This window comes from Protopterus annectens, chromosome 8.part0 (assembly GCF_019279795.1).
Source record: "Protopterus annectens isolate FY-2018-M chromosome 8.part0, PAN1.0, whole genome shotgun sequence".
Classification (NCBI taxonomy): domain Eukaryota; kingdom Metazoa; phylum Chordata; order Ceratodontiformes; family Protopteridae; genus Protopterus; species Protopterus annectens.
The window spans coordinates 1393440721-1393456199 of record NC_056741.1 but is presented as its reverse complement, the minus strand read 5'-3'; the positions used below and the strand labels follow the sequence as shown (position 1 = coordinate 1393456199).

At 40.4% G+C, this 15479-nt stretch overlaps 1 protein-coding gene across 2 annotated transcripts in view; it reads right to left on the bottom strand.

Moving 5' to 3' along the window:
• REXO2 (RNA exonuclease 2) overlaps positions 1–15479 on the bottom strand; it is a 313083-nt gene that overhangs the window by 261555 nt on the left and 36049 nt on the right. The window lies entirely within an intron of this gene.

Sequence of the window (15479 nt, the reverse complement as noted above, 5' to 3'; positions counted from 1 at the left end):
ATGTTGAAGGATTTCTTGCAGAAGAAAACAACATTGGAAAGTAGGACCATTGATTTATGTACATTATTCATGGAAATTGTGTTAGAGCACAATATCTTTGTTTTTGATTAACAGATTTATTGGCAGAGGGATGGCGTGGCTATGGGCACTTAGTGTGCCAATAGCTATGCCAACCTGGTTATGGCCACTTGGGAAAGAGAATATTATTGAGTGTCCATATCATGCACAAGTTAAGCTATATTGAAGATTTGTGGATGACCTTTCCTATTATGGGAAGGCACAGAGGAACAGTTATGCGAGTTTCATCATTATTTAAATATGTCTACTGACTTTTTGAAGATTACTTTGAATTTTTCTAGAGAATGCATACATTTCCTTGATGTTAATGTTTTTATTAGTGATGACAATATAGTAAATACCAAACAGGAAGGGGAGTTACAAGAACTTTTTTTTTTGCATAAAACAAGTATGCACCCTCAGCATGTTTTTACCAATATTATAAAAGGGCAAAGCCGAAAGAAGAAGATGATAAAAGGGCAAAGTATGAGAGCATCCAGGCTTACTACAAGTATGTCAGATTTTGACACAGAATTACAGGAGTTGGAATGTAAGTTGGCAAAACGAGGATATGAACGTAATAAAGTATCTAACATTATGACAATAGTTAAAGATTTGAGGACACAACAGCTAAACCATATTTTTCTGAGCAAGGAATGAACAATGTTAGGAATATGAGTACTAGAGTAAGTGCAACTCAACTTGGGGTACCGGTTAAGTATACCAATAATGTTAAACCTATTTTAGGGGTTTATAACAAGTATTGGTCAATTATGATAACAGACCCTGCAGTCAAAGACACTGTAGGACCTGGACCCAATTTTCTGTTTAAAAATATGAGGAATATGAAAAAACTGTTATGTTATCCTAGAACTAATGTAAGCACGAATGAAATATTTTGCACTAGCTCATGTGGTAAGTGTAACCAATTTGCTTACATTAATTCAGCAGTTTTTTTTTTTTTTTTTGATCACCCTGATATGGGTAAGGAGGTTTGATTTTAAAGTTAAATGACACTTGTAATACAGAACATTTGGTATAGTTAGCAATTTGTCAAGAATGTAACGCATTCTATGTTGGATAAAAAGATAGAATGCTTAAACATAGGATCAGAGAACATTTGAATGACATACAGAACCAAGTGCACACTAAAGCTTTAGCAAAACTTAATTACATAATTTTGCTTTCCTTATTATTGAGAAAAACATCTTAAATGTTAGAATGGGGGATATAAAAAATAAGACAGAAGCATTAGAAACAAGGTGGATTATTAAGCTCACAGCTAATTATGGAAGGGGTCTGAATGATGTGGTTCCTATGAAGCAGATACTTAGGGAAATTGAGAAAATGATTTTATGCAATTAGTGAGTGTATCATATATATTTTACGGACAGGATGCATTCCTATGACATATGTTTTAAAAATGTAGTTTAAAAGTTGCATATTAATTGGTTAGTAATGAGTGCACTATGTTTTATGCTTTTAAAGAAGAGCAATTATTTGGTTAATAGTCACATGACATGCTTTGTATGTATAAAAGAAGAGTCTTGTTGAATGTTTAGTTGTCCGATGACGCAGTAGTGGTTACTGCGAAAGCGCTCATGTTTTTTTAAAAATAATTGTTTTGCTGCTATTTGCGTTTACCTCATCTGTTATACTCGTGCAACTCTACTTTCTATGTAGGTGGTGTATCAGTGGTCGGTGAAAAGGTTAATGCAGTAGATTTGTTAACAAAGAATGAAGTGTTTTGTACTGCCCTGATCAATGGTAAACCTATGGAGCTCAGAGAAGACACTGGTTCAAAGTGCAATGTTATGTCAGCAGAAACATTTGCTAGAGTAAGAGATGGTGAAGAACTTAATTTAGCCAATTGTGCGAAGCGTATTGTTTATGGAGTTGAAGAGATTCAAATCGAGGGCTCAGTACTGCTTTCATGCTATTCAGCTGGGAACAGTAACAGCTTGTAACTGTATGTAGTCAGAAGACCTGTGCATTCATTATTAGGTCTCACAGACTGTTTAAGAATGAAACTGCTTTATTTTATCAAAGAAGTCCATCATGTAAGCACATGTCCTAGTTCCAGTTTCACTGATGCTATTTTCTTAGAGCATGCTGATATTTTCAAAGACAAGCTAAGCAAACTTCCAGTTGTGTACTCCATGAAATTAGACCCAGATGTCAGTCCAGTGGTCAGACCAGTGAGAAAAGTCCTGATGGCTATGCAGGACAAAGTCAAGGTCCAGTTAGATAAAATGGTGCAACAAGGTGTGATTTTTCCAGTCAGACAGTCAATTGAATGGGTGATCTTCCATGGTAGTTGCTCATAAGAAAGGTTGAGATGAAATTAGAATATGTATTGATGCAAGAGACTTAAAGCATTAAAGAGGCTCTACCCTCATGTGTACAGTCAAGGAAGTTGCCACCCTAATGCCAAATGCCACTGTTTTTTTTTCTGTCTTAGATGCAAAGAGTTCATTTTGGCAAGTAATGCTTGATTGCAAATCTTCACTACTGACTACATTCAGTACCCCATTTGGGTAGATACAGATTTCTCAGAATGCCTTTTGGAATAAATTCTGCCAGTGAAATTTTTCAGCGTGCAATGGAGCAAATTTTTTCAGGCTATCAGTGTGCTATAATAGTAGATGATTTACTAGTTGGAGGTAATAGTGAAGAAGAGCAGGACAGAAACTTCAGGAAAGTTCTGGACAGAGCAAATGAAGTGAATTTAAAGCTCAATCCTTTGAAATGTAAATTCAGGCTACCAGAAGTTACTTATGTAGGTCATTTATTTACCAGTACAGGCTTATGACCAGACCCTTCCAAGCATGCAACCATTCATGAGATTCCAGCTCCAGAGAATGCCTAAGCCTTACTGCGTTTAATTGGTATGGTTAACTATTTGGGCAAGTTTGTACTGAACTTCAGTGATTTATCAGCACCTTTAAGAAAGCGGATACACAAAAATGTAGCCTGGTCATGGCTGGAACACCAACCACTCATGGGATGCCAGCTCCAGACAATACCCAAGCCTTACAGCGTTTAATTGGTATGGTTAACTATTTGGGCAAGTTTGTACCGAACTTCAGTGATTTATCAGCCCCTTTAAGAAAGCTGACACACAAAAATGTTGCCTGGTTATGGCTGGAACACCACCAAAGAGCATTTCATGACCTCAAACAGAAAATTGCCAGTCCACCTACATTAAGATACTACGATGTCCACAAAGTAGTGATTCTTTCCTGTAATGCTTCAAAGTTCGTATCTGATGCAGTTATTCTTTAAGAGGGCAGACCAGTAGCCTATGCGTCTAGAACTCTTACCCAAATGGAGATGCAGTATGCTCAGATTGAGAAAGAACTTTTGGCAATTGTGCTCGCATGTTCGAAGTTCCATGATTATATTTTTGGCCGAGCTATCCAAATAGAGACTGATCATCAACCTCTAGGTCACTATTTTACAGAAGCCTATGCATATAGCTCCAGCAAGACTACAAAGAATGATGCTCAGATTACAAAAGTATAACTTCAAAATGGTCTATACAAAAGGCAAACTTCTTTATCCGGTTGATATCTTATCCAGATCGCCCTGAAATACCACAGAAAAGCTTGATGCAGAGAATTTTGACTTCGATGTCATGGAAGTGTGTACATTTTCTACCACAAGACTTGAGCTAAGAGATCATACAAAGACGGATCCAGTTTTGCAAAAGCTGAACCACTTCAGCAGTGCTGGATGGCTGTCAAAGCAGTCTTGTGTGCCAACAGAAGTGCAACCATAGTTTCCTTACAGAGATGAGATGTTGATGGAAGATGGTATCATTTTCAAAGGTCCTAAAGTTATTGTCCCTACTTCCTTACAACAGGAGTGCATTCCGATTTTGCATCGTGGCCACCCAGGTTCTGAAGCTGCCAAAAGAAGGTCGAGAGGACTAGTACTCTGGCCTTCTCTGTCAAAAGAAATTGGTAAAGTACTTTCATCTTGCTCAGTATGCAATAGCACTAAACCGCATTTGCTAAAACAGCCATTTCAGCTTCGCCAGATTCCTAAACTACCTTGGTCAACAGTAGTCACTGACATATTTGAGTGGAACAATCAGAATTACCTAGTGGTGGTAGACTCTTAATCGAAATGGTTTGAAAGCAATCTGCTAACTAACCTAATGTCCAGTACTGTTATTACTAAGTTGAAACGTCATTTCTTAGTCCATGGTAGTCCACACAAAGTTATTTCTGACAACATACCCAGTTTACCAGAAATTTACAAAAGAGTGGGACTTTATCCATATTACTAGCAGTCCGCAGTACCCACAGTCAAACAGCCTAGCTGAGCGTGCAGTACAAACTGCAAAGCAATTACTAGAAAGGTCAAAGCATAACAATACCGATATATTCTTGAATTTGCTTAATCTCAGAAATATACCCAGTGACAACTTACTTGGCTCGCCTACTCAGAGACTTCTATCTAGGCAAACCAGAACAACCTTGCCTATTAGTTCCTGTTTGTTGGTGCCTAATGCTAAAAAACACCAGAGCAATCAACGCCCAACTATTTAAAAAGTTCCTGTCAGAAGTCCAGCTATGATAAAACAAGCAGATTTCTTCGTCCATTGAAAGGTGGAGAGACCGTGAGGATGCAAACAGCGAAAGGTTTTGATCGAATTGGTGAAGTGGAAGGTATATATGCAGAGCAGAGATCCTACTTTGTGGAATCTGAGGGCACAGAATACAGGAGAAATCGCAGGCATCTTCTTCTGGTGTCTGAATCGATATTGCAGCATTGCACCTGTGATACAGACTCTAGATCTCACAGCAAGCCACACGATGCTCCTACTGAAGAACGTCTTAGCACCTATTCCCATTCCTGATGATGTCCAGATGTCCCTGAAGTTGAACATTCATTACAGTCCCTGTTGCTAGACCCAGTTGTAATTTTTATGCCAAACGATCAGTTTGCATTTCTAGACCTAGTGTAAAATACACAGCAACCTGAACATGATTGCTTTATTTGTATTTAGTACTGTATGACTGCGTGTCAAAGAATTAGTTCTGTATAACTGCATGTCAAAGGATCACTTCTGTACAACTGCATGTCAATGAATGTTGTCATTTTCAGTGCATGACTTATTTCTCAGAGGGAGAATGTAGAACAGAGCGTGTGTTGCAACTTTAAGAAACATTTCAAAGTGAGGGCACGTGCCTATAAATAGAGAGCACGTGCAGGCAGCAGTGCAATTTTTGTGAGAACAGCCAGTGTTAACATGTATGAGTGCAGTAGTCAGTCCATTTACAAGTTTATTTAAAGTTTAAGTTACTAAGCCTCAGTCCTGGTGTGTTTGTATATAATAAAGCTGCTTGAACCGAACCCACAACTGTTTGTTTTATCCTGACCAGACAAGCGGCAGACCCCAAGTTCAGAAAAATCTCATACAACACTTTTCAGCTGAGGGACTATTCGTGAGGCAACAGTATGCACCTGCTCAATTTGCCCACTATCACATTTGACCTCCCCAGATGTGCGTTGCTATCAGAAAGTTGTTGGAAGAGATCGCCCATTGCCACACTCTGAGGGCTTCTCGTCATAGAGGGTAGGATCTGGTTCCCCCTTGTTTGTTGATGTACCAAACTACTGACATGTTGTCTGACTGAAGCGCAATAGTTCTGAGAGGGACAGCATCTTGAAAAGCTTGCAATGCCAACAGCACTACTCTCGTCTACTGGACATTTATGTGCAGACTGGCCACTGTGGGGGACCAAATGCCTTGGATTGTCTTCCCCTGCCAATGCCTCCCCACCCTAGCTGAGAAGCACCCATGGTCACTGTGGCTTTGGGCTGGAAGGGAATGAATGGATGTCCTTGAGAAACTTAATCCGAATAAATCCACGTGAGATCCCTTTTGCATTCACTGGTGACAGAGATGGGCACAGACATAGGATAGTGAGAAATGGACCACTGTTTTACAAGCAACCACTGTAGAATTTTCATATGGAACCTGGCCAGGGGAACCAGGGTTATAGATGCTGCCATGGATCCCCAGTGCTTGGAGCAGCACTAAATGAGCTAGAACTTTGTAGTTATTGATTATGGCTAGTACTTGATTCCTGATGGTCTCCAGTCTTGATGGGGAAAGTGTGGCTATTGTGGTCCTCATGTTTAAGGAAGCTCCTAAAAAGTCTAGAGTTTGAGTCAGTTCAAGCAGAGATTTCTTGAAGTTAGCTGTAGAACTTCTTCTCTTGCCTCCAGCAGTCGATGCCTGGCAGTAGCAGTGATGAGCCAGTTGTCCAAATATGGAAACCCTGCAGTCTCAAGTGAGCTGCTACTACTGCCATGTATTTGGTAAAACACCCTGGGGGCTGTGGTGAGGCCAAAGGGCAGTACCCAGAAATAGTACTGACTGGCTCCCAACTGGAAGCAAAGGAACCTTCCTGAGCGTCTATCTTTAAGTGGTAGTACACATCTTGAAGGTCTAGCGAGCACATCCAATCATCCTTTCCCAGAAAGGGAAGAATGGACTGAACCATGACCATCTAGAATTTTGTTTTTCGAACAGACTTGTTCAAGTTGCTGAAATCCAGAATTGGTCTCCAGTCCCCTGTCTTTTTTTCGCACTAAAAAGAAATCTTGAATAAAATTCGTGCTCTCTCTGATCTGGTGGGACCTCCTGGATGACTCTTTTCTAGCAGCTTCTGTATTTGTATGGCTGCTTGTTCCCTCTGACTGGGTGGGACATCCAGGAATTTCTTGGTCAAGGGAGGGGGAAGAAAAAATGGTATGTACCTCGGGAAATGATCCTGTGCACCCACATATCTGAAGTGATTAGTAGCCAGGCTCTCTGGTGCAGGCATAAGCAACCCCCCCAGACTGCCTCGACAGGGGAACAATCAGGCCTCCTTTCAGGAAATAAACACCAAAAGCGGCAGCTCTCCACAAAACACCAATAATACCAAAAGGAGTGCAGTCACAGGAAGGAAGATCTCCAAAAGTTAAAATAAACTTTTAATGTCACCAAACACGCACAAAACACTTCCACATTAACGCTCTTCCACAATAAATTGCGTTTTCGTCGCATTCACTGGACTTCATCAGATGCTAGTACTAATTATATATATATAAATAATATAGTAAGGAATTTGTTAGTAATATTAGAGATAGAAAGGAAAAGAATAGATAAATTTTATCCAAAATTAGGAGAAAAAGTAAAAGATGAACAACAACAAAAAATAAAAGAGAAAGTATTTATTAATAATGGAGAATATCAACATGCTTTTACCTTAGAATTTAATGCTTTAAATAATAATATTAGGACCGTCTTTTTTAATGAATGGGAAAGGTTTATGGCACTTACTGACCTGGGGGGAACTTCCTAAAGGTACACCTAAAGTAGTATACAGAAATCCTTGTAATATAAAAGATTACTTGGAACAAAAAAAGTTTGGCCAAAATAAAATTAAGGGAGTCAAAAAGTTAGGTACATATTCTTGTGGAAAATGTAATCAATGTAGTTATATGGTCAATAGGGAGAAAATCTATATAGAAAGTAGAAAGAAATGGATTGGTAGTAAAGGGATGTATAATTGTGAGACAAAGGGTTTAGTATACCTTGCCACCTGTGAAAAGTGTGGATCTTTCTATATAGGTAAAACCGAGAGAACTTTAAAAAGAAGAGTGTATGAACATACCTATGATATAATAAAGGAAAAAGAAACAAATGCATTATATAAACATTCAAAGGTATGTAAAGAAAGCAAATTTCTTTTTTTAGTAATTGAACATATAAAGGACGGGATTAGAGGAGGTCCATGGGAAGACACTATCGGGTATAGAGAGTTGTGGTGGCAAGTGACACTAGAAGCAAGTAAACATCCAGGTCTAAATGAACATGCGTCTATTTTACCCCTTTTAAAATTAAAGGCAGCTAAACTGTGAATGTTAGTTTAGTTGTAATATTTTGTACCAACAGATGGAGCTATGGTGCTATAAAATGTATTTTCCTTAATAATGAATAATTACATTATAAATATAAGATTTTAGAAATATAATTAAGTATTTATGTATGGATTTATTTATTATTCAATAGTATTTTTAATTATTTATAAGAACATGAAGATGTATAAATTATTTTATTTAATTTATTATAAATATGGAAAGAAGAACTTATGAATATTTATGAGCCCAGAATGTGAATTGATTTGTGCATTCAAACTTAATTGAAGCTTTTCTATTGGATTATTAGTTTTGTTAGAGGTATATAAATATGTGTGTTAAGTTAGTACTAGCATCTGATGAAGTCCAGTGAATGTGACAAAACACAATTTATTGTGGAAGAGCGTTAATGTGGAAGTGTTTTGTGCGTGTTTGGTGACATTAAAAGTTTATTTTAACTTTTGGAGATCTTCCTTCCTGTGACTGCACTCCTTTTAGTATTATTGGTGCTTTGTGGAGAGCTGCCGCTTTTTGTGTTTATTTGGTGATTTTAGCAGTCTCTATGGAGAGCGGATTTCCGTTACTGAAAGGACATGATGAGACTGGCCAGACCAGGAAACTGGTCGGACAATTGACAGAACTCGTAGATTTATTGACACCTTTATGTTGTACGTTGATGGGAACTAATACTCAGGCGAACCGGAATGCAGGAAGCGGAAATGAGAGACCGGTAACGCAACAGAGTAAGAGAAAGCGGGAGCTTATGGGCGATGGTTTGCACGCCGGTGACTCTTTGGATTTGGAAAGTGAATCTTTTAACCCTGGAGCTACACAGTGGGTGTTTTTGGATGTTAATTCAGTGGAGAATGGATCGGAAGGTGTCATTAATAGCAGACAACAATTGGACAATAAAAATACAGGTACTGTCAGTTCCAATAAAATGATGGATACGAATGACTGGCTTAATAAAAGCTTTTGTTTTAAACTGGACTTCAATGGCCCGAAAGGGTTTACAAATAGAGATTCATTTAACAAAATGTTGGATAATTTATCTAGAAGCATGTATAAATATAAAACGCTTATTATTGAAAATGCGTATTTAAATGAATGCATTAGTAGGAACATTGTTCCTAAAGGTTTAAGAATTTGTAAATTTCCAAATAATGTGCAGTGGGGCTCGATATTTCATAAAGAATTGATAGAACTTTTTAATAGAAGTGGTTTAGACATTTTAAAGTTGATAAAGGAAAATAATAGGATTTTAACTACTTTACAAGAAGATATTAATGAACTAGAAGGTCTTATTAAGGAAGATTTGATGTTTGGTATTGTTGATGAGAGAGAGAAATATTATAAGATAAGGGGAGATATAGAAGATAAATGTAAAGGATTAATTACTAGAAAAATGGATAAATTGAAAAGGGACTTGCAAGATTATGAAAATAATGTGAGCTATCCAAAACCTGCCATGTATACATATACTAATAATAATAATAAAAAGAATAACAAATACAACAGAAATTACATAAAGACACAGGTAGTGGAGCCTGAATTCAGAGAAGAACTATGGAATGAGAATGAATATGACAAGGAATTTCCCCCAATAGAGAAGGAATATAGGCCCTTTCACAGACCCCCAAATGAAAATTTTCCTATGAGAGGGGGGAGAGGGAGATATTAGTTAAATGTACCCCTGACCCTGTCCTTAATTCAATAGAGAAGGAATCAGATGAAAGAGGAATTATTAACACTTTGAATGGATTCACAATTTATAACTATAGTGAGATAGTACTTGAAAAAGAACATTTTAGTCTTTTGGGAAAAGGCTTTAAATTTATTCCCCAGATAAAAGGGGACTTAACTTCAACACTTTTAGATTTAAAATTATTTCTGAGAAAAATTAATTTGAATCTTATATTAAATAAGGGTGACACTCAGAACAAAGTTGAATATAATTTCAGGTTATCAAAACCATCCACATATAATCCCCCTATGCACCCCCAACTCAAAAATTTAGAGAATCTGATGGAAAATGAAAGAAGAAAGGTTTATAAGAGAACTAGGTATAATATGAATCTCCATGTAGGAGAATATAGAGTGTTAAATGAATTGAAGGAGAACAAAAACATCAGAATAATGAAACCAGACAAAGGTGGGGGAGCTATATTTATGGATACTATAGTATATGAAGGAAAAATGAATCAAATTCTTAGAGACTAAGTAAAACTTACAGAGGTGTCCAAGAATTAAATTATGGTAGCTTATAAAAGAATAGATATAGAACTAGAAGCTATGTATAATGAAGGGACTATAGATGGAAATAGTCTCTCCTACCTTAGAGTGGATAAACCTAAAATTCCAGTAATTTATGGCAATCCTAAGGTGCATAAGAATTTAAAAGATCCCCCATTAAGGCCTATAGTGTCTGCAGATGGTTCCAAGACATTTCCTCTAGCCAAATTTATTGATGATAAAACATATATGGACTAAAAAAGTAGCTATTTTAAAAGATTCATGGGACCTTTTAAGAAATGTTAATTTAGAGATATATGACAAAAATATTTTATTCGTAACAATAGATATAGTGGATCTTTTTTCTTCTATTCTCTGTTCAAAAGGTATGGTAATGTATGAAGAAGAAGTGTTCCAAGACGGAATATTTAGCCATAAAGATAAAGTAGCGTGCACTATTTTGATGGATATAGTTTTGAAAAATATTTTTTTTTAATATTTAATGGGGAATTTTTTTCAACAAACCCAAGGCGTTGCTATGGGCGCAGCCTGTGCACCTACATTTGCAAATATAGTTTTGGCCAATTGGGAAGAAAATAGAAGTTATGTTCTTACCATAACGTTCCATGTTAGTTGTCTTCTTCTCGTCTTCTTCTTGCTGGATGGGTTCGGAGCCGACCTCGGCTCCGACTCGGCCACTCTAAAAGCTCGAGAGTTGGTTCCACCGGCTCGAGGCTCCCCTTATATCCCACAATGCTAGGCATGAGTTACCTCAGATCTCGTTTGTAAGCTAGGCCCAGCTTATAATAGTAGCAGAATAACTAGAAACAAAATCCACCTCTATAAACACGGGTGAAGAGAAGGGTGACCTACATCTTGATCTAGGAAATATGCACAGTAGAGCATATACCTAAAGTAAAGAGGTGGTAGAAAAAGAGGTCACAATCAAACTCCTCTAGGTCTGTCCAGGCCAGGGGGAAGGAGGGTGGGACGCAAGAAGAAGGCGAGAAGAAGACAACTAACATGGAACGTTATGGTAAGAACATAACTTCTAAATGTTAAGTTGTCTATCTCGCCTTCATTCTTGCTGGATGGGACCGCGTCCCTAGCACCTTGTCCTGGGTGGCCTAACGGAACAGACTCTTGAGAACAGTGGAACCAAAGTTAGCTCTATGCCTAGAAGCTAAATCCAATTTATAATGAGAAATGAAAGTGTGAGGAGTAGCCCAAGTAGCCGCTGCACAAATGGTGTCAATAGGCAGTCTGTCTTGGAAGGCTATAGAAGTAGCCAAAGCTCTGGTAGAATGGGCTTTAGGTTTGTTAGGCAGGTTTTGGTGTCGAATTTCATAAACAAGGGAAATCAGCGATGTTAGCCATCTAGATAATGATACCTTTGAAACTGAAAGTCCCTTTCTGCCTTCTGCATAAGAGACAAACAGCTGGTCAGATTTTCTGAATTGTTTGGTTCTATCCAAATAGTACCTTAACTGACGATGAACATCTAGCCAATGCAATTTTTGTTCAGACCTGTTAGAATATTCAGGAAAAAACACAGGGAGGTCAATGCTTTGATTTAGGTTAGACGCCGAGGCTATCTTAGGTAAAAAAGATGGGTTGGTTCGTAAAGATACCCTGTCCTTATGGAACAACAGATAAGGAGGTCGACAGCTGAGTGCATGAAGTTCTGAAACTCTTCTAGCTGAAGTAATAGCCACTAGAAAGAGTGTCTTCCATGATAACAATTTTAAAGAACAGGAGGCTGCAGGTTCGAAAGGGGAAAGAATCAAAGAGCTAAGAACTAAATTTAGGTCCCAAGGAGGAGGAGGATTTCTTATAGGAGGTCTGAGTAGAAAAACTCCCTTCAAAAAAGCTTTACAAAGCTTGTGGGACATGATAGCAGACTCTGAAATGCCCACATGAAAATTAGAAATAGCTGCCAATTGAACTTTAAGAGTAGAAGGAGATGAACCTGCATGGAAGAGTTCAGCTAGAAAATCAAGGACCATTTGGATGGAAGCAGTGAAAGGATCTATGTCCTTTCCTTGAGCCCAATAGGCGAAACGTTTCCACTTACTCAAATAAACCTTCAGAGTGGAAGATTTATGGGAAGCTATCAAAATATCTCGGACAGAGTGAGATATTTGAGGAAGCCTGGCTAAGGTTGGAATTGGAGGAACCAAGCAGTGAGGTTCAGAGAGGGAAGGGAGCGATGAAACTGACCCGACTGATGGATCAAAAGATCTGGAACTAGGTCCAGATGCCAAGGTCGCTCCAACAGAAAATGATGTAGAAAGGGGAACCAAACCTGTCGAGGCCAATAAGGAGCAATGAGGATCAACGAGGCCTTCTGAGCGATAGCTTTCTGAATCACTTGAGAGATTAGTGGGAAGGGAGGAAATGCATACAGAAGTCCCCGGGGCCAAACTTGGACTAGAGCGTCTCTGCTGGGCTGGCCTGGTAAAGGGAATAGGGTGAAATAATCTCTGCACTTGCTGTTTTGGGGAGTAGCAAAAAGGTCGCAGCAAGGCTGACCCCACTTGAGAAAAATTTCTCTCACAACAGAGTCTTTCAGAGACCACTCGTGAGGCATGAGGATAGCTCTGCTCAATTTGTCCGCAATTTGATTGGACTTCCGGGATGTGCGTTGCTATCAGAAACCGCTGAGAAGAAATCGCCCATTGCCACAGTCTGAGTGCTTCTCGACACAGAGGTAGGACCTGGTTCCGCCTTGTTTGTTGATATACCACACTACAGACATATTGTCCGTCTGGATTGCTATCGTTCCCAAGGGAAGAGAGTCTTGAAGGGCTTGCAACGCTAAAAGCACTGCTCTCATCTCCAGAACATTTATGTGCAAGTGGCATTCGTCTGGTTGCCATGTGCCCTGGACAGTTCTGCCCTGATAATGCCCCCCCACCCGATCAGGGAGGCGTCCGTTGTCAGAGTAGCAACCGGAGGGGAAGGGACAAAGGGTCTTCCCAATAAGAGCTGAGGGGAAGACATCCACCACAGAAGATGATTCCTGCATGTCTGCGTAATCATAATGGTGTGGGACATCGGAAGTTGCTGGTATGACCATTGCGTGAAGAGCATCCATTGAAGGATTCTCATGTGGAATCTGGCTAATGGAAGCAGAGGTATGGCAGCCGCCATAATCCCCAACACTTTCAAAACTAACCTGGCTTTGATTCTGTTGCTGCTGAAGAGGAGCGAGACCAGTGTGTGTATGTCTGTTACTCTCTGATCTGTTAGTCTCGCAGACATGTTGACTGTGTCTAGATTTGCACCTATGAAGGTAATAGTACGACAAGGCGACAAAACAGACTTTTCGCAATTTATTGAAATGCCTAAATTTTGACAAATGCGAAAGGTGTAGTCCCTGGCCATTAGAAGAAGATGCCTGGTGGGAGCTGTGAGGAGCCAGTCGTCCAAATATGGAAACACCTGGAATCCTTGACGTCTCAGGTGAGAAGCTACCACTGCCATGCATTTGGTAAACACCCGGGGGGCAGTGGTGAGACCAAAGGGCAGGGCCCTGAATTGAAAATGACTGGTTCCCAGCCTGAAGCGGAGGAATCTTCTGGAGCGTCTGTTCATTTTTATGTGATAGTACGCATCCTGAAGGTCTATAGAGCACATCCAGTTTCCCTTTCCCAAAGGGAAGGATGGACTGCAGCGTGACCATCCGAAATCTTGTTTTCTTGACTGACTTGTTCAAGATACTGAGATCCAAAATTGGTCTCCAGTCCCGTTTTCTTTGGAACTAAAAAGAACCTGGGTTAGTTTCCGGATCCTTGCTGGTCTGCTGGAACTGGCTGAATTGCTCTTTTTGCAAGCAGTTTTGAAATTTCCAAAGCTGCAAGATCCCTTTGAGCGGGTGGAACATCTGTAAGGGATTTTTTTGATTGGTTTGGAATGCGAACGAAGGGAATGGAATAGCCTTCGGAAATGATGGACTGTACCCATTTGTCTTGAGTCAGGGATAGCCAGGCTTCTGGGTACAGTGACAATCTTCCCCGACTGCCTCCGAAGGTGGGCAGTCGGGCAACACCTCAGGGATGTTGAAAGGGCTTATCAGAGAAGGCTTCTCGATTGCCCTGGTTCTGCGGACCCCCCCTGCCTCTAGGGCGACGTCTACCATTGTTGTTCCCCCCTCTGCCTCTGGCGGGGAACCGACTCTGTGCGTCAGGCGAAGTCCCTTGAGATTGCTTGCGGAACCACATTTTCCCACTTTTCTGGCCTTTGGGGTAAGGCCTAGAAGGAGTAGAAAAACGGACTCCGACGGCAGAAAGAGTCTTGCCATCCGTCTCGCACCTAGTCAAGGTTTCTTTCACTTGAGGACCAAAAAGAGATGATCCATCGAACGGGGAATTAGTGAAAGACGTTTTAAAGGGGTCCGCAAAGTTGCATAGCCGCATCCAGGCATGCCTGCGTAAGGCTACACCTGTCCCTGCGGCCCTGCTCGCTCCATCAGCCGCATACGAAAGGAGGCGCATGGAGGAGTTAGCTATGGAATTCAGGGTAGCCAGCTGAGTGTTCATCTTGTCTTGAAAACCCGCAGCTGTAGGATCCTTCAACATGTCACTCGCTTCTTTGATCAAGTCTCTTTAAAGACGAGTAAAATGGCATAGGTAGTTCAGCGAACGCATTGCAAAGGTCGCTGATGAGAACATCCGCTTCCCGTACCTGTCCATAGACCTAGATTCCTTGTTAGGTGGATGGACAGGCACTGAAGGATCAGCTAGTTCCTTCTTAGTGGCAGCAGTAACCACCATAGCATCCACCGAAACTCCCGTGGTCAAAAATTGTTTATCCGCTGGTGCCGTGATAAATTTTGAGGGTCTCCTGGGGGTGGGGTCCACTGAGTCAGGAGCCGTCCATGCCTTTTTTGCTACCACCTGCATGAGGGGGTCAAAGGGGGGAGACACTCAGGAGGTGGAAGGGCGAGAGCCAAACGCCTCAAGGTACACAGATTCATCCTCCGAAGGGTTGAGGGCTGGCCAATTTCCCCTCTGCTTAAGGATTTCTAGAATGTCTGCAAATGAGACATCTTCAGAAGGGGAACGGGGGGAACCCTCGGAATCCTCTAAATCCGTGTCAGAGATGACGGACTCAGGTGAGTCTGTGTTTCCTCTTACACTTTCTCTTCCGAGGGGGCTCTTCTGCCAATTCAGGAGAGGCCTTGGAAGAGGATGAGATCCCCACAGGGGATTCCTGAGGAGCTGGCTCTCTGCGGTCTGGGATGAGGGAGTGAGTCGACTTGACCT